Source organism: Podarcis melisellensis (assembly GCF_964234715.1).
Source record: "Podarcis melisellensis genome assembly, chromosome: 9".
Lineage (NCBI taxonomy): Eukaryota > Metazoa > Chordata > Lepidosauria > Squamata > Lacertidae > Podarcis > Podarcis melisellensis.
The window spans coordinates 43,067,074-43,087,427 of record NC_138541.1 but is presented as its reverse complement, the minus strand read 5'-3'; positions in this window follow the sequence as shown (position 1 = coordinate 43,087,427).

Genomic DNA, 20,354 nt, shown 5'->3' with positions numbered 1-20,354 from the left:
GAGGTCCGTCCTCAGGTATAATTTGGGAGTGCTTTGGTGAGCTTCCTTCTGTCACTTGTGTTTGTTCTGTCTCAAGAGTAATTTCACTCAGTGTTCCTCTTGAAATTAAACATCTCTGAATGAGTAAGATCAACCTTCCCTGAACCTTAGTGAACTAAGCAAATACTTTTTTCTGTCTATGTCTTTAGAGCTAAAGGCTTGAAGGAGCAAACACAAGTCTAATTTCTTCCCTGACTTGAGACAGAGGAGAAATAATTGGTGTTTAATGGAAGTGTTTACTAAAAGGCATTGCATGGAAAATATATATTAGTGCTTCAGGTTTGCTCCTGAATGGGAAAGGGGCGGGGGGAGAGAGAATAATTCTCTTGACAAGGTGGAGGAAAAAAGTGCTTATTTTTAGAGTGACAAAAGAAGCCTTCTTTGTTGCAGAAACAGGGAAGGGTGAGATCATAACCTTTTTTCAGACCAGGAGTTGGGTAAGAATACAAAAATCATCTTAATCAAGTCATGTTACCTGGGATAGCTCAGCTGGTAGCGTAGGAGACTCCTAATCTCAGTGTTTGACGGTGCATCAAATGTTTTTCAGTACCGATGAGTCATGGGCCTGATCCATATGTGCAAACTCCCCCTGCTGCAGCCCATCAACCCTTGCTGGATGGTGCATTCAAAGTTTGAACCTTGTTGGTCTTCTGCCTGTAATTGTTGAGATGCTTGTTGTTGCAACGATTGAGGTGCTTGCTGCTGTAGCAATTGTTGTAATTGTTGAGATGCTATGTATTGTAATGTTTATATCAGGGGTCAGCAAACTTTTTCAGCAGTCTACTGTCCCTCAGACCTTGTGGTGGGCTGGACTATATATATATATATATATATATATATATATATATATATATATATATATATGCAGGTGCATTCCTGTACCCGTGAAAATCTACGAAAGCATATATATATATATATATATATATATATATATATATATATATATATATTGGGGGGGGAGGATGAACGAATTCCGATGCCCCACAAATAACCCAGAGATGCATTTTAAATAAAAGGGCACATTCTACTCATGTAAAAACATGCTGATTCCCGGACTGTCCACGGGCTGGATTTAGAAGGCAATTGGGCCAAATCTGGTTTATATAAACCCATGGTTTATATAGATACAGCATATTTTGGTTTTGGATCCACAGGATGCCACAGAAACATACTTTGTACAGTGTTTCTTTTGCACCACATTTCAACCTTGACTTCTGGAGTCTTGGAATGAAGACCAATAAATATTCTAAGTTGGTGGACAGGTCGGAAAGCACATTTCAGAGCTCTCTGATGCCATTTGTTTTGAGGGCAGATAATGTGCCTCCAAAGCACCTCCACACACAACAGTATGTCTGATTTCACTTTCAGCCATGTCAATATCATGTGCCAATGCCTATGAGCAGCTGTCTGTGCTTTTGTTCCTCTCCATGCAGGTACCACGCAGTAGAAATAAATGCACAGCCCTGCTGGTGATGGCAGCACTGGCAAGGACAATTTAAGGGGAATGGCTGCAATGTCCATGAGACACATTTTGTGTCTTTCCCTTTAGGGGAGCAATTCATTTGTCTTTGTTTGACATTTTAGTCACTGCTCAGGAAAGTTGTTGTTTTCCCCCTTGCTGTTTCTTTCTGTTGAAATTACCTGTTCCTAATCTGCAAAAGAAAAAATAGAAAAGAAAAGCCACCCACTGTTCTGAATGAAAAAAAGGTTGTTATTCCTCTGTATTGTGTGTTATAAGGGCTCATTCTGTTGCTGGTGAGGTCATGGCTTGGTGTTATCAGCACCATTGTCTCCACTGGAGAGAAAAATCCAATAGTGCAGCCCTAACAATTTGCTTCATGCATTAACAAAATGCTGCTGAAATGTGGGTATTTGGATGAATTATTATATTAAGCAATAGAGATTGCTTGTATTAAGTCTTTTCAGTGGTCTTCCTTCCAAACTATGAATTATACATAAAATATGCAGTCAGATCTAGCCTGTTCATATTTCCCTATTGTGTTAGTTTCTCTCCATATTGCAATGAAAGGGAGAGATAGCCACTTGGCAGCAGCCCAGAAAATGTTGGGAGATGGTACAGAGCTTTGGGGGAGTATAAGAGCTGTACCATAAAGGTAAAGGGACCCCTGACCATTAGGTCCAGTCGTGACCAACTCTGGGGTTGCGGTGCTCATCTTGCTTTATTGGCTGAGGGAGCTGGTGCACAGCTTCTGGGTCATGTGGCCAGCATGACTAAGCTGCTTCTGGCGAACCAGAGCAGTGCATGGAAAAGTCATTTACTTCCCCCCTGGAGTGGTATCTATTTATCTACTTGCACTTTGACGTGCTTTCGAACTGCTAGGTGGGTAGGAGCAGGGACCGAACAATGGGAGCTCACCCCATCGTGGGGATTCGAACCACCGACCTTATGATAGGCAAGCCCTAGGCTTTGTGGTTTAACCCACAGCACCATACAGACATGCTTTCCCCCCCCAAGCTAGTCTTGCCATTGGGTTTCTCAGGCAAGATGACAAGTTTGACTACAGCTGTAAGACTCTAGAAATAGCTTCCTGTGGACCCAAAGAACATTAAACTCCTTCAGTAGTACCTTATGCCTGTTTCACTGAGTGCTGTGGTGTAACTTTTTGTGTAACTTTTAAGTTCACATGTGCATTGCAGCATTCCTGTGCAGAGATCCAGGTAGATCTTTATTGTTGAATTTTCTGTTACTCTTTTTTCCAATGTTCTGAACTTTTGAAATAAAATTACTTTATTTATGAAGGAGCTAAGGCAAACAATAATGTCTCTCAGGGGCTCACCATTCTTTAATTTGGGATGAAGTCCTCTGTCTATCTTCTTGATATGGCCTGGTTGTATAATGGCATCAGGAAGCATTTCCTTTATCCAAGACACAAAAGCCTCACATAAGTTGTTGGTGTCTTCAAAGCAATCTGAAGCCCCTCAAAGGTGCAGATTAGCACAGCCTTTACTAGCCTTGTGCTATCCAGATGCTTTGGAGTACAATTCCCATCAGGTTGTACTGACTGAGGCTGATGGAAATTGTAGTCCAAAATATATGGAGGGCACCAAGTTGGCAAAGGCTGAATTAATACATAAGAGAAATTAAAGCCAACATCTCAGCAGGCCTGAGACCTGGAGAAAAAGAAATGTCTTAGCACAGTGGCAGAAAGCCATCAGAAAATGACTGAGATGAGCCTCCCTTGGCCGGCAAAGTTTCTGCCAAAGTTTAAGTGTGGCCATGAAGAAGCCCTTTCCACAAGTATAAGATTGAAAACAGCATCTATTTCTTGGCTCCCACTTCCGCTCTCTGTTTTTTGTTTAAATTGCATCTCTACAAGGATATGATAAAAAGAGGAAAACTAAATTGAATTATAAATTTATATAGTCTAAATTGCTCTCAATAAGAACATTATGAAGAGATAGGTAATGTTTTTCTTCTTCACTGTGTGCACTGTATTCCCCACTTCCCCATTAACCTGCTGTGAAGACCAACCTGCAGGTTTATATATTGAGGGCCTGGAAACCTATTTAATTATTTTTGGCTTTAGTCCTTATGCTCCTGTGCTAATTGCATGAATCTAAGAGCGTGTCTCTGGTGTGGTCAAAAAGCTCTTTCTGCTTAAGGGAATGAGCTATACAGCTTCACTTTTAGGACTGATCAGCTACTGTTGACAGAGTCATAAGCTCTTCATTACATAGCCGAGAGAAGATTAGATGCTTCAGAGTCCAGATTATAATTAGGGTTTTCACCCTTTGCTTTAAAGCTAAACTTCCAAACGTATTCCTCATGTTAAATATTTCTTTTAAATAGATACAGTGAAATGAAGTATTTCTGTTAATTCCATAACTTTGAGGAGTGATTTCCCCAGGACCCATTTCTGAGATACTTGACAGAAGAAACAAGGAAGTATCTAGATTAGAGAAAAAATGAATAATGGTGAAGATCATGCCCTTTTTTCTTTTTTTGCTGCAATAATAATAAATTGGTTTAATTCTTAAATTGTGTCTTGAGGGGACAGTTTGCTATAAATTAGTTGGGATTTGATCTAGCCAAAGTTAAGCACATAAGTCCTATTGATTTCAGTGAGAGAGTTTGATGCATGCTGAACTCTTGGAAAAATGAGTGGAACCTAATGTCACCTGCCCTGCAATCCCATTGGGCCATGTGAAGGGGTACAAATATTTTATGTTGTGAACCACCCTGAGATCTGTGGATGAAGGGTGGTATATAAATTTAACAAACAAACAAAAAACTGCCTGTGCTTAGAATGGACAAGTCATGCTCCAAGTAATCCTAATGAATTCAATGGACTTGTTTAGTTCTGATTAATTTAAATCTATGGATTTCAATTGATCTACTACTTCCGACCTTTAATGATGGCTAATAGCTGATATACATAACTCACTTTTAATGCTGAGGATATTTCATGACAGCATTTTTCATTGATTGATGGGCACGGGGATCATCCTTGCTTCTTGGGCAAGCTTTGGCATGATTCAAGACTGCAGCTCACTAGCTCCTTAGAAAATATTCAAAATATGAGCTAGGGCCAAAGATTGCATGTTTGGCATGCCTCTCTGAATATATGTCTAATATTTGATATCTGAACTTGCCCTATGGGGTTATGAACAGATCATACCCCCCACTTCTTCAATTCTAGTTACAGCCATGTGTGACAGACACATTTCTCTCATCACCATGTTGCACAGGTACAAACAACTACATCTCTTGAATTTCTCCATGCCTACATGACTATTAAAAGCAAACACATTTCAAGATCAAAAGATGATATATCTCATTTAGAAGCACTGCAGAGCCATTTAGTTTCTCAGCAGCCACTAAAGACTGAACTGAGGCTCCAGGTCTGTAGCTGGTGCCATGCAAAAGTGACAATTACTTTTTATAAATGACAGTAACTTAATTGTAAAATTGACGTTGGCAACCCAAGCACATCAAAGTTACCTTCCAGCGGGAAGGTAAACGGCATTTCTGTGCATTGCTCTGGTTCACCAGAAGCGGCTTATTCATGCTGGCCACATGACCCGGAAGCTGTACGCCGGCTCCCTCAGCCAACAAGTGAGATGAGCGCGGCAACCCCAGTCAGCTGCGACTGGACCTAATTGTCAGGGGTCCCTTTACCTTTACTTTTTACCTGTTTTGCTAGTTAGTTCTACGCCATACAGATAGGGTACTTCTGTGTCCATGGAACAGGCCAGGTTGAAGAAGTGTTTCAAGTTAAAAGCCTCTTTGTGCTTGTAACAATAAGGCCTTGTTCTCACAGTTGAAAGGGAGGCAAAATTTCATCTTCAGAGTGGACATGAATTTTTATAAGGAATTCAATCCCAATGAAATGTATCATAAACATTGGGTTTCAATAGCATGCTCACTTACTGTCATATCCAACAGTTTTTGAGATATTCTTTAAAAAATGTAAAGAAATATTCTGAAGACATTTCTAGACCTGAGGGGAAAAGAAGCAGTAACAACTTGGTGAGCTGCCTCTATCCACCTCCTACTGGTGTTTTGGCTTGTGCATATCAAGCACTTATGGAGTCAAGGCTGGTGGTTGCAGTACCATGGATACCTTAGAATGAGCAACAAGGGCTGGTGGGTGAACTGAGGTCTTATGAATCCCTCCAACCATTCCTTCATAAACTCCATCCTCTTGGCCTGAAGACTGTGCTCTTAAAGGGTTAGCCACCTGACCTGCACCTTTGCCTTTCTGTTTCCTTGTCCCTGGCATGTCCCTGGCATGTTCCTATGCTGTTAAGCAGATGCAGCATCCTCTGATGAGTTAGGGGTCAACATCCACGAGGGATCCAGCTCAGACTCTAGGTCACCAGCCTCAGATTCTGTAGGTTCTGAACCACCAAGCTTGGGCTCTGTTGGTTCTGAAACACCAGCACCTGGGCCTTCTTGAATTCTCTAGCTGGTAGTACAGCAGTGGACTTAGCTAGCAACTCCTGCTTTGACTCTGCAGCCATCCCACTGCCTTAGGGACACCACTCTGGATTTGTGTAGGGTTACTCCTTAGCCTTTTATTCTCCCCAATATATCTGTTACCCACCCTGTTACAAGCAGCTTTTTACACTACCAAATATGAAAAAAACCACCCCAACTTACAATATGCAAGGAAGGAGGGCTGTTCAGCCAATGGTTTCCTTCATATGCATGTGAAATCTCCTGCATGCTCATAAAGGAATCGTGGCCACTATGCTTTGTTTTTGGCTTTTGTTTTATTTTTTACCCCTATAGAATTATTCCTGGTGAAAATCAGAAGAAGCTCTTGAACTAGCCATTACAATGAAAAATGAAAGTTGCCCCTGCCAAATGTGTAAATGTTTTGACAGTTCTTCTGAAGGAGTTTGGAAAGTATGAATAAGCAATTAGTATCTTATTGAGGAGGCATTGGTATAATTCTCTAAAGTGTTTTAATTAATTTTTATGAAGCAATTACATAAAGCAAAGTTTATAAATGTCCAATTAAACAGAATAAACCCAATTAGCCAGTAATAAGGAAGAGGAACCATTGTACAATTGCAATAACAAAAATTGTGATTATTTTTTCCAGCCTGACTGATTTTCCAGTGAAAATGCTTTTAGGAAATACTTTGTAATAAATATGCATGTTTGGCGCTTGCTTTCCTGTTCCTACTTGAGAATAGGTATAGTGAAACAGCACAATGAAACAGTCATTTAAGCTAAATAATTTCATAATTTAAAAGGGTTATAGTAATATCATTACTGAGATAATAATGGCTTTTAAGGCACCTAGCTGCTACAGTGAGTGCCCAAACTTTGGTGAATATTTCAGTTCTCATGTGAGTGTTGATAATACCAGCCAAATTTTGTGAATATCTGCAAATAAATATATATTTTCTCCACTGGTCAGACAGAAAGCCTCAAATGTTTGCAATCTGGCTGGTGACTGTTAACAGTCACTTACATATATATCTTTAGGCTTACTGTAATTCACAAAGTTCTCTTAGGGTTAATCCTAATAAATAACATGTTTTGAATTTTCCTTGTAATACACACAACTCCCAGAGTTAACAGTGCTTCAACTTTATTGTTGGGGAAAAGTTGAAGAGCAGATCTTCAAATATGCTTTGCAAACATGCTCCAAATACATGGCATCCCCTGTGTATGCTAGTTATACCTCTTGCTTCTGTAAAATGTAATCCAAACTGTCATGTTGTCAAGAGAGGACATGGAACAGCATAGTTCAAGAGGGAATAAAATTAACAAAGCTGGAATGAAATTAACATGCTGCTTAACAAACTGAAGTCCTAACAAGCTGTATACTGTATCCCAGTAGGTAATTGCACATAGTAAAGTGTGTCGTCTTTAGAGTCACTCGTAGAGTATGAAATAGACATAACAGACCCTTAATAGAGGCTAATTGACCTACATGGAAGGGGAAGTACACAGTTCAATACACATGACTCTTAACAGAGCAAATAGTGAAAAGGTGTGCTTTTAACTGGAGAGTCAATTATCATGTCAGTGGAGCTGATGTGAAGTGACTTTCAGGCCAGATAGCTTGCTATCAGAAGCTCATTCAGACACACAGTAAAAATGGTTTATATCATGCAAAAATCTGTGGGTGTCATGGCTGGTGCTTGGATAAACAATGGAACAGATGCTTCAATATGAGCCAGGGGCGGTATAGACTTGCCCATGTTTATTGGGAAATCACAAAATGTCCCTCCTGACATCCCATCCTTTGCATTGTGCATTCAGGATTATTTGTGCTTATGATGGTATCATAAAGTTATACATAATCTTGCTTTCAGTACTGTTTGTATCTGCAGAAGTTTTAGTGCAGACTTGCTGCTCCATTTCCAATCAGTACATGTGCCATAATCTCTTGCTGATATCCTGTAACTGTTTATGCCACAAATGTACCGAGTGATGGAGGGGATTCTCCCACTTTTGTTGCAGTACAGCACAAGAGTGCTCCTCCAGGTGGCAATAAGGTGATAAGATTGGGAAAACATTGCAGAACAACTAAGGAAGTGGAATGATGTGTGGACAATCCACTATAAATCCACCACAAATGTAGTATTGGTACACTAATGGCATGTTGCAGAATAGACCCACAGAAAACCCCCTAGTCCAGAGAAGCCCAGAGACAAACCTAGTTTGGGCATTCCCTCCAAAGAGAGTTGTAGCCAATCACAACTTTCTGACAAATGTATGTTTCTGATGCATGTGTTTGTGAACACCTGCTTGCCACATGTTCACTTATTTTTAGGTAGACATGTAAAAATGCAGTACTTTTTCCCCTGAATTTTTTTTAGGGGTACTCTCATTTTCCTACTCATATTGAAATACTGCCCCTCAATGAGACCAAATCTAGATTCACAAAATGTTTAGGGGTATGTGTCCCCCTGCGTCCCTCCAGAAAAAAGCACTGTAAAAATGTAATGTGTAAAGTTCCTCTTGCAATGCAATCCTTTGCATGACTACTGGAAAGTCCAAGTAACTTCAACAGGACTTATTCCCAAGTCAATGTATATAGAATCGGAGTCTTTGTAATTTTAAAATTATCACTGCTTCATTTTGAAATTCCTATTGTACTCTGGAACAGAAGTTTTTTTTTTTTAAGCAAAGCTTTGAATGTGGACATTGCTGTGTTATACAGCAAAAGAAATGACCAGAAAAATCTGATTTGCATAACAGTATTTTTTTTCTTTTAAGACTTTTTGTTTTCTTAAATGAATTGCTGAATTTCATTAAGAAATGGCTAAAAATATTATCTGTGTGCATATGCAAATACAGATGGTATGCTGTGGAAATCATTCAGTCATAGTTTACTTTGGCAAAAGAGAGCAGTAGCAAGGATTCTAAGGGCTACTTCAAACATTTCAAAAGACCACTTCAGTGTAGGCAATGTGCTACTGCATGCAATCTGCTTAAAGGTAGGGGTAATGTAAACTGAGCAGTTAATGTGCTTAACAATGGCCATTGTGCATATTCACTTGTGCTGCCTACTGCCTGCAGTGACGAGTGTGTGTGTGTGTGTGTGCATACGCACACAACAGAAAAGCAACAAAGTCACACTTTTCTAAACCTACTACCTGTTGTCATGCACAGATTTGTGCATAACAATAGCCAGAGTTTTTGTGCTTGAGTTTTGTCTGATGCTGGAAGACACAGAGGTTTGTCTTGCTCTGTGCCAGACTGTTTGGGGCTGGAAAGATCTGCTGGAGTGTTAATGCTGTTAATCCCTCCATTTTATACTTAGATTGTAAAGTAAAGGTACCCGTGCCCATACGGGCCAGTCATATCCGGCTCTAAGGTTGCGTGCTCATCTCGCTCAAGAGGCCGTGAGCCGGCGCCGTCCGAAGACACTTCCGGGTCACGTGGCCAGCGTGACGAAGCTGCAGCTGGCGAGCCAGCACCAGCACCAGCACAGCACACGAAAACACTGTTTACCTTCTCACTATAAAGCGGTACCTATTTATCTACTTGCACTTAAGAGTGCTTTCGAACTGCTAGGTGGGCAGGAGCTGGGACCGAATGACGGGAGCTCACCCCGCCGCGGGATTCGAACCGCCGACCATACAATCAGCAAGTCCTAGGCACTGAGGTTTTACCCACAGCGCCACCCATGTCTCATATACTTAGGTTGTATATATGTGTAAATAAAACCACATATCCCATAGACTTTACTGACCTTCATTCCTGAACCCTGGAAAAGTGCAGGCACCCCTGGAGTCTTTTGCCACTTGGAGACTGGGGTGCATGCAACACTAATTTAATTAGATAATAGCCTTATATCTTGCTTTGCCTCCAGCAAACTGCTTTAAATGTTCATTGGGAGCGTTCCAAACAAGCTGGATGCACTTCAGCAGATTTTATATGATGAATCCTATTACTTATTTTGTTGTTATTGGTGTCATTTGTAAAAGTGACTTTCAAACCCTGCAAATGGGAACAGATTGGCAGAACCAAACAATGAGGATGCTGTACTTGTACCTACAGGGGGAGGAATTAATGTTGTTAGCGGAAGAATGGGTTGGCCTCTTCACATATCTTAATTCTGCATGAACCATCTGTAAAGGCAAAGGAGCAGCTTGTTTTCTTTGCCAACCAGTCCTTAAGATTTTCTGGTGAAACTTATAGCAAGAGTTGGACTGTCATTTGCAAGAGTTGGACTGTCATCCCTGGCTCATTTTGCACTGAAATGAAACTGTCGAATAGCCAAGAGATGAGCCCACTCTCCAGCTTGCTTCAAATTTGTATTTGCAGCCAAGAGGTGAGATGTTTTCTAAGTGAATTATTTCTTTCAATAGTATAATAACACTCTCTATATACTTCCCCCTGGAAAAGGTACTGGGAGAATAACATGCTTATCTGAACAAGAAAGGGATTTAGCTGGAATGGGGCTGCTCATCATAAATTCAATGTGCGCACATGAGAGGCACACAGAGGACACCAGGGGTGTCATATTTATCATTTACCAGATTATTTGGAAAAACCTCCCTCTGTTTATACAGTGCGACAGGATTTAAAGTAGTTTAGGCATGTTGTTAATGTTGGGGTCCACTAATCGGGCCCAAGCTGCCTTGGTCACTGAAAAGCCAATAGATGCCATAGACAGAGGAGATTTCCATAATCACTCATTTATTCAGCTGAGTAAAACAGTGTGATGGTGAAGCCGTGCCAAATAGCCTTTGTTCATACTTTTTATAGGCATCACCCCCTTCCCCCCTTTCAGGGTTCTTTGCGCTGATCAAAACAGGACACCCTGCCTGGAGACCTTGAAGGGGAGAGTTGCCTGGCAGAGGGAGGTTTTCCAGAAAATCGCCTAGCAACGTTTTATCTGGTCTTCACATATTTGTGGCTCATCCTCCTAAATTCTAAAGCAGGCAGTTTTTTTACAGAAGCAAAATGGCATCAGTTAGGCTAACCAAAAAACAGGACAAGATCAGGTCTCTGTGGCTTTTCCTGAGACCCCACATTAGGGGATGGCCTTGGGACGGTGGAGGGACCTGGGTTTTTTCGAGCAGGCCCCATATTTTTTGTCCCTTTCTCTCCCCTCCAAATTTCTTAACCTTAGCTTAGGTGATTAGATGCCCTGCAAAGGACAGTGCAGCACTCTGGTGAGAGATCCCAGTCACATGCCAGAAGTCCCAGAAGTAAATTTATGCCATTGGTCTGTGTCCCAAATTGTTACTTTTTTAAAAAAACACACACAATCCCCCCAAAAACATTTCCTCCCCTTTTCTTCTTCAACTGAATATGCAATCTACAATCAATTTTGTATACATAAAAGCAGCAGCCGGATTTACATATAGTCTCTAAATTTCCAATATAGAATCAGATAAAGTACACATTTCTCATAATGTTCCCAACAGTGTATATGGCTCTGCTTCTTGCAGCTTATTATGCAAATAAATTATCGTGTTGTGAAGCATAGGTGGGCATCTCACACCCTCCAACATTTCTCTGATGATAATAGGGGTGTCAACAACAACAACAATTTTATTATTTATACCCCACCCATCTGACTGGACTTCCTCAGCCACATATAAAAAACATAATAAAACATTAAGCATAAAAACCCTCCCTATGGAGGTCTGCCTTCAGATGGCTGAGGGGTCAGATAACTCCATACTCTCCAATGTTTCTCCAATGAAAATAAGGATGTTCTAGGAAAAGCGGGACATTCTAGGATCAACTTAGAAACTGGGATGGCTTCTGTAAATCTGTCTCTGGAAAATAGGGACACTTGGAGGGTCTGGCATCCTATCTTGTTGAACATTGCGAAGAGTCCTTTTTAGCTGATGAGGTCAAAGGACTTTGTCAGGTCTATGAAGGCAATGTGCAAGGAGTTTCTGTGCTCTCTGCATTTCTTGTGCAGCCATGTGGCAGGAGTGGCTGGTGGGGAGGGGTGTCGCTATGAATGTGGTTCCCAGCAGTGACATCACTAGCACATACCCATATTTTGTGAGACCAGACACCAGCAAGGTTGGGGCAATTCAGACACACTGGTGGGAGTGCAAGATTAGCTCTGTCCTAATACCTGACAGTGTTGCTTCTGTTGGGAGGCCAGACCCATGGCAGGAACCCTCCCTGCCAATGGATCCTGTTGTGTGGGGCTTCAGATCAGAGCATTTCTGGGCTCCAGAGTGATTGTCCACCCATAGGCTACTCCTGACCATGATAAAGATTATAAAGACTTTTTAGGCTGGCACTCTGGGCAACTGCAGTATTCCATGGCTTGTGGTTCCTAGCTCTTCTACAGCAGTAGCCCGCAGCCCATCTTTGACCCTGTATTAGTAACGTATATGTATCTCACTTTTAATTTTCATACATCCACCACCACCACTAAGTGACTAATGAACACTGTTTGGATAAAACTACATATGTAGAGGCTTTGCAGAGAAGAAAAGCCACAGAAACAATCTTGTTTTTATATCATGGAAATAGAAATTGAGGGGGGCGGGAGTTCTGGAGTTATTAGGGTTATTATGATCTTATCTTTTCGTAACTTGAATAGAAAGAAGAAGCAAGCAAATGGCAATTCTTAAAGCATATTTCTGTGGGCAGCAGCTGCAACCAATTACAAATACCATTTCATTTAATGTGTGTAATTATTGACTGACATAGTGGCATAGTATATCTACTACGGTATACGAAAAGCGACAGGCCAACAATCTGGGCACATTACTCACCCCAAAATGTACACATTCCATCTCATTAGGTTTTAAAGCTTCTGAACAATAAACCAGCCCACAGTGATGTCACAGGAAGACGGTTGCTAAGATACACTTCTGAGAACCCTAAGATAAGCTGGGCACAAATAGAGATGGGGGGTCATAATCATTTTCAAACTGATTAGACACATTTAACGAAGCAGCCATGGTGCCTTTACAACACTTACAGCATCTCTATTCTTAACTGAGGGTCTTATCTGACTGGAGAAAGTGAAATGGAGAGCCACCATATGTTTAGCATAGAGTCATAAAGGATGTCAAGAATCCTTGATTTCCTGATTAGATGTGACAGCTCGGATCAAGCACAGGGAAACTCTCTCCCCAAAGGATTTAGAAGAATTAACATTCTGAGCTTGGGATAATCACTCTTCATTTTTGGCATATTTATACCTCATTCATCCAAAGTTTAATTCAAAGCTGTGCTATCGCTTTTTCAGGTTTAACCTTGCCATGAAAGCAAGACAGTTTTACCTGTGCCACCCATTTTTACTAACAGGATGGCTGGCATTTTCTTGTTACCGCGGGCACATTTGACTACCTTTCTGTGTGCTGTTAGGGTCCTAACTTAAAACTCTTCTTCCCCAGTGACTTTAAAAATGGAATTCCTATATAGCAGACCTGTGTTGGGGCACAGTGTTGGGACAAGCAAGGGCTGAGCTCCCATCCTCATTTAGGGAATCAATTTTGTTTGAGGAAGGAACTTTATATAGAGAGTTACAATGTGATGAGAAATAGAACCACAGAATTGTAGATTCGGAAGGATCATCTACTCCAATGCCCTGCAATGTGTTAAAGGGCAAAACCGTACAACAAACAAACAAACACCACACTTACAATATCAAGGTTCTGCATTTCATGGGAAGCTTGCCCAGGTAGAAAAGCATTCCTGTTGCAGGAATTATCCCTCCAAATCATATAGGGTAATAGGGATTACAACACGCTCACTTGTTCTTGCTGCAACACTCCCAATGTCACAGTTTAATTTAACACAGAAGTAGAACTCCTGAATAGGGCTCATGGGCAAGGAGAATCTAGGGGTGGCATGCACTGCATCCCAAAGATTCCTAACTGTACTTGTACACAGGAAGCTGCCTTATACAGAGTCCAAACATTGGTCAATCTTGCTCAGTATTGTCTACATTGATTGCCAGTGTACTTGCACTAGACTTGTACCATGCTTGTACAGGACCAGAATTGGTAGATTAGTACCTAGCAGGTAAGCAAACAAGGGTATTCATTCCCTCTGTTTCTGATACTCAGGCTGTTCATGAGATTTTTATATATATAACCAAAACATGGAGAAAGGGGGGTATTAGCAGGCTGGAACTGCAGGGAAAGACCCAGAGTTTGGCAAAATAACAAAATTTATTGGTGGGAAGATCCCCATGGTGGAGGGGAAATCACCAAATAGCCCAGTAAAGAATGAATAATAATAATAATAATAATAATAATAATAATAATAATAATAATATATTTCTACCCTGCCCATCTGGCTGGGTTTCTCCAGCCACTGGGCAGCTTCCAACAGAAGGTTAAAAATACATTAAAACATCAGTCATTAAAAACTTCCCTAAACAGGGCTGCCTTCAGATGTCTTCTAAATGTCATATCGTTGTTTATTTCCTTGACATCTGATGGGAGGGTGTTCCACAGGGCAGGCGCCATGACCGAGAAGGCTCTCTGCCTGGTTTTCTGTAACTTCGCTTCTGGCAGGAAGGGAACCACCAGAAGGCCCTCGACGCTGGACCTCAGGTTGAACGATGGGTGGAGACGCTCCTTCAGGTATACAGGACCGAGGCCATTTAGGGCTTTAAATGTCAGCACCAAGATTGTATGCTCAGTAGCGACACAATTCTGGCTGGCTTTAGAGGAGGAAATGGAAACTTGGGGGATGGGAGGAATGGAATGAATGGAGTGGCAGGAGTCCTGAACAGAAGCACTGTCCACTGTGACATTTGGTTGCAAATCCCCTTGTTGTATCATATTTGGGAAAAGGAGAGGCCGAGAGTGGTTGAGAGAGATGAAGTGGGAATTGCTTTGTTGGATGGACCGAGGGGGGACTGTGTTGCCAAGGCAACTAGCCTACCAAAACTGACCTTATCCAAGACTGAAACATTCATAATGTAGATATCATAGTGTTCCTCTGTCTTTACAGACTGTCACACTGGTGCGAACAACAGGTAGCATTACTTGTTAAAGTTGAAGCTATGCTTGTTTAGTGGTGCAATCTTAGAGAAAATGCCTTAATGCGAAGAAAATCAAGGTCAGTCAAGTGATTAGTGTTCAGCTATAATTAACAGACAAGAGGGTGCAGACATTTTCGTATTGGGGGCCAACTACATTTTGGGAAAGATGCAGACTGCGTGTTTTAATTTTCTGTGTAACTAAATGGATTATGTATTTAAAATGTTTATATTCCGTCTTTATCTCACTGTAATTAAGGTGGCTAATGTAATAATTTACAACACAGAGTAGAAAATCATGTGAAATCCAATATGATCACAAGAAATACATCCCAAAATGATCAGAAAAGCAAATCTGAGAACAGCACTAGAGATAAAACTCACTAAATGCACCATTTTCTTACCTCCATAAAAGTTCACCTGAATAAAACAAATTTGGCTTGATTCTGGGAAGAGATGAGATGGAGCAATGCAAAACTCTCTTGGAGGTAATTCTAAAGTGTGGACACCACTAATGAAGAGGTTACATCTCTGGTCACCACCCACCCACCCTCTGTTAGTGGTAGCCCCCAGAACAAGTCCTCTGCTGATTGGCACAGTGTAGGGGCAGGTCAATATGGGAGAAGTCAGTTCTTCAGATATCTTGGCCTCAGACTGCATATAGAACATTGTAGCTCAACACAAGCGCTTAGAGGTATACCCAGAAACTGAGAACCAGTACAGATTTTTAAACATTGCAGTGATCTGAGTGTTGAGAATCATTTTAATACTTCTCTGCCACTATCTTGAACCAATTGTGTTTTCCTATAGTCTTTCAAAGGCAGCCCCACAAAGATGCATTACGGTAATCTAGCATGAAAATTATTAAGGCATGGATGACAGTAGCTGCATTATCCTTATGCAAAAGGGTATGGTAAAAATGGATCCTAGCTCATGTTTCACTGGGTTTCTCCCAAGCTTCCCTCCGTCTTCATTCTGTCACCTCTCCTGCTTCCTTGCCTCAGATAAATAGGAAGCAGCATTCCCTTCTGGGCAATTGTCCAACAGCCCATTCCAGTGGGTGGCAGGAAGCAAAAATGGGTATAGCAACCATTGTAAATTTTACCTTTGTACAGTAGGCTGGTTTTGAATATACTCACACACCGTCTCTGTTTTCCATCCAGGCAAGGAACAGGCATGATCCATGAGTTCAAGGACAAATTTTAGCCAGACAAAAATATCTGGGGTGCAAGGTAGGGACAGTGTGGGATGAACTGGGAATAGAGTGTGTGGCCTGGAAAGAAGCCCAGGAGCCTGAAAGAGAGGCCGGGGGGGGGGGGGGAGACACATTTACCTTAGAGTAGAGCATACCCTCCAACATTTTTCCAATGACAATAGGGGCATCTCATTCCATAATGATACAGTGGTACCTCGGGTTAAGAACTTAATTCATTCCGTAGGTCCATTCTTAACTTGAAACTGTTCTTAACCTGAAGCACCACTTTAGCTAATGGGGCCTCCTGCTGCCACCGCGCTGCTGCTGCATGATTTCTGTTCTCATCCTGAAGCAAAGTTCTTAACCCGAGGTACTATTTCTGGGTTAGCAGAGTCTGTAACCTGAAGCGTATGTAACCTGAAGCATATGTAAACCGAGGTACCACTGTAATTTTACTATTTATACCCCACACATCTTACTGGGTTGCCCCAGCCACTCTGGGCAGCTTTCAACACAAATTAAAACATAATAAAACATTCAACATTAAAAAAGCTTCCCTATACAGGATTGCCTTCAGGTGCCTCAGGGGTTGGATAACTCCATACCCTCCAACATTTCTCCAATCAAAATAGGGACGTCCTAAGGAAGAGTGGGGCATTCTGGGATCAAATCAGAAACTGGGATGACTTCTGGGTGTCCCTGGAAAATAAGGACACTTGGAGGGTCTGGTAGAGCGTGCCCCACTCAAATGAAAAAAGGGGTCTAAAGGTGTTAGCTGATCAAGCCATTCCATTTTTCAAACATATGGCTTGGCTTTGATAGTAGCTCTACCCATGTCCAAAGGAAATTCTCTCTGAGCTATCGGGGTCCAAGGGTAGATGACCTTAACAGGTCATCCCTGCAGAAACCTGAAACTACTTTAGTGGTGGAATAAGGTTTATATACATTTGAAACACCACTTTCTCCCCCACATCCCCCACACTGGAATAAAACAAGACACAATTGTGTAAAATACTGAAAATATATATTTTTAAGTAAGGTTCCATTTTTCTAACCAACTATGATAGTAAGAGCTTATCTTTTATTCATAACTGTGGTTCGGAAGTGTAGGCAGAGTTACTGAGATGGTTTTCTCTGCAGGTGTTTAACTCACGCAGAATAACAGCCCCCTTCAAGAATCTGATATTTTTTGCAATGATGCTTAGATGACCCAGCATTAAGCTGCAATAGCTGCTGGCTGACTCACGTTATTTCAAAAGAACTAGCCAATGTCTTGCAAAGAGGTATAGGCAATGACGTACACAGCTGATGAACTGCTCATTCCATTCATAGGATAAATCTACCCATTATTTCCATTAGCAACCATTATAGCAGAATGCTATAAACTGCATGTGCAGAGCTAGTTTGCAACCACTGCCCCCTTGATGTCTTACATGATCAATGTTAGTATGGAAGGGGCTTTATGCAACTACAGTTTATTTCACACTAAAACTAAATGTATGACTGTCAGGAGGGGCTGACAGGTACACCGGTATTTACCTGTGGGCAGAATCCACACGCACACATATGCTTTCATTATACCGGTACTTGCATGGAAGAAATGTCTTCATACTTCTTTTGCTTTTGTTTAACAGGGACAAGCCAAGAGTTTGGCTTGCTGTGTGTTGCATGATTTACTTACTTATTAACATATTTATATACCACTAGGTCATAAAAATTACATCAAAGTGATTTACAACAATAAAACATAAAGTCATATGATAGAAGCCACCACAAAGATTAAAATCAGACATCAATTAACCATTGTGGAGGGATGTTTTCTTAATGGCCTACATAGTCCTGGCGGTATAGAAACATTCTCAGCAGGCATTTAAAAGTTGGCACAGAAGGTGCCCACTCAATCTCTGTTGGCAGAGTATTCCACAGGACTGGGTTGATGACACTAAAGGTTCAGCTTCTGGTTTTTGTCGAATAAGCCTAGCCAACTCTGGGAAGAACCAACTACTCTCATGCAGACTGAGCTGGGAAATAGGGGTTCAGGTGATCCTTGAGGTAACCCTGAACCTAAGTGGTTCAGGGCTTTGTAAATTTAATACATGAACCTTGAACTGGGCTTCTTAGAAAGTGGGCAGCCAGTGCAGCTGTTTTAACAATGATGTTGCATGTTCTTGCCCCCAAACTCCCGCCAGCAGTCCAGCCACTGCATTCTGCTCCAGCTGGAGTTTCCACATCAGACCCAGTGGGAGCCCCACATAGAGCACATTGCAGCAATCTACTCTCGGTTACCAACATATCCACTACAGTGGTCAGGCTACCCCCTGTCTGGAAAAGGCCATAATTGGTGAACCAGATGCAGCTGGAAGAATCCTCCCCGATGAAACTTTGTGACCAGAAATAGACTATTTTCTGTGTACATCACAATACATCTACAAGTCCATTCTCATAGCTGCTGGTTGCATCTCCATGTGTGTGTCTTTTAAAAAATGAAACAGGTAGAAAAATGTCGGGATCTCCCCTAGGCCAAGCTGATAAAGCTCATTTTCCTCCCGAGCCTTTGAAATCGCCTTCCAACGAATAATTAACGACCTCGAGCCTTTGAAAAGGCTCCAAGGCACGTTCCGATCCAGCAGAGAATCCAGCACAGGGAAGAGACGAGAGGTTTGGGCTACATCGTTATTCTTTATTTCTTACTACACAGAGAGCAAAGAAAAATACATCCTTTCTCTTCGAAAGCAGAGAGCAACTGAACAAAGGAACAAAGGAAACAGGAAACCACTAACGTCACATCCTGTCTCCCGACTCCTGTGAGACTTCCAACAGTCTGGAACGACTCTGGAATGTAAACAGAGTCCTGTGACTCTAAGCAGCTGCTCAGTGGCAAACAGAAACTAACAAAATATACATCAAGCAACATTCTTGATCAGCTCTTGAAACCAGCCTGCCAAAGCCAGGTTGCCTTATGAGCCACTGTGATTTCAGATGCTCTGCAAGCCAATTTGTAGGGTTACATGAGATCCGGACCATGGCAGTCTAGTGAAGAATTTTAATATGCACTCAGTTACCTACTCCTATCACATGCTGGGCAGCCTTTGAGTAACTGATTTCTCCTACCAAGGCAAATGGAGCTGATAAGGCAACACAGGATTCCTGCTGCCAAATGATCAGTGTTTGAAGCCCACCAATAGGAATAGTCAGGAAATAAATTGGAAATTATTGTATTCCTTCTAGCAATTTACATCCTATTGTAGTGTGGAAGACTCTCAATAAATAACTCTGTTGTTGCTCCTTGGCACAGCAACCAATAGGGAACCCAAGCCGTAAGATAAGAGCATGGTCCAATAGTATCGCTAAAGTGCTTTTATTTGTGCTTCATATGACGTTATCAAATACACCTTGAGAGTGGGCCAGTAGGAGAGTCAGTTGTTTTTTCCCCAGCAAACAATATAATAATCTGCTTAAGAATGTTTATCTTCAGCTCCTGCAAGGAGACAGTGTAGTTAATTAGCAGTGTGTGACCCAGTGAAGAAAGAAGGGGAAAGTGCATGGAGAGATCATCTCCCATTTCAATTATGGCAGGACAGTGAGTTATCTTAGAAGCAGTTACCCCAGGATATAACCATGCTGATTATTGTTATTATAAATTTAGCATTTGGTGCTTAACACAGCATTCACCAAGCTGTGCATCACAGCATAAACAGTAAAGACAGCCAAAAATATGAAAGGAGACAAAGGAAAAGCAGTTTCTGGATGCATAGTGGCTATGGTACAACAGATTGCTCTAGTTATACACACAATTTTTGTAGCTCTGTATTTATGTTTTGACATCCTTCAGTTGTTCATTTTACATATTTGTAACATTATACATGGCTGGCGTTCTCTGGTCCATGGGGTCATGAAGAGTCGGACACGATTAAACGACTAAACGACAACAACAAACATTATACATAACTTTTCCTTGCAAGCTCCTTTTCTGGATACAAAAGTCAACTGGATCCTTCACTTTTAACATATCCTCAAGAGAACAAGAATTTTGAAGGCTGAGTGGCCTCTTTTTCACTGTTGCAAAAAGCTAGAGCAGTGTATTTAGCACTGAGGGCAGTGAGAGGAAATGCATTGGGGACACCCCAGCAATTAGTATTTAAAATGGAGAGGTGAGAGGACTGCATCAGGACTGGAAACTCACAAATATGAGAAAATATGATACGGAC